This window comes from Wasmannia auropunctata, unplaced genomic scaffold (genome assembly GCF_000956235.1).
Source record: "Wasmannia auropunctata unplaced genomic scaffold, wasmannia.A_1.0 LD336000.1, whole genome shotgun sequence".
Lineage (NCBI taxonomy): Eukaryota > Metazoa > Arthropoda > Insecta > Hymenoptera > Formicidae > Wasmannia > Wasmannia auropunctata.
In genome coordinates this window covers 1,269,021-1,269,460 of record NW_012026890.1, presented here as the reverse complement: position 1 = coordinate 1,269,460, position 440 = coordinate 1,269,021, and positions in this window count along the sequence as shown.

Here is a 440-nt window from a genome sequence, read left to right as displayed (position 1 = left end):
TACCTCTTTCTGGGGAGTCTTCCGCCCACGACTCGTGCAGATGATCGCGTTTAATCCGGCTTATCGGCTTGCTGGACGCTAATCCACGAGACACAGAAGTGACTCAATGGACCGAAAAACGGAGCGAGAAGTATGATAAACATTTTTCAACGATCTCCAAAATCAGACCGTATCCCGTATCTTTTCACATACCGAATCTATCGCGAGAAGGATCGACGATACAACGCAATGTCAATTACAGGTGGCAGGGAAAAGCTGAAACAGAAATATGATATGATTAAAGAAAAATTACAATTTTCAGAAGACACTGAGAAATCTGGAACAAAGGGACTCCTATAAAAAAAAATTGAAGAAGAAATTGAGAAGGAACCGTCAAAAATATATTCTGTGCGCTCGTTAGTAATATTCTGTCCAGATAAATATACTTTTACATGATTAAC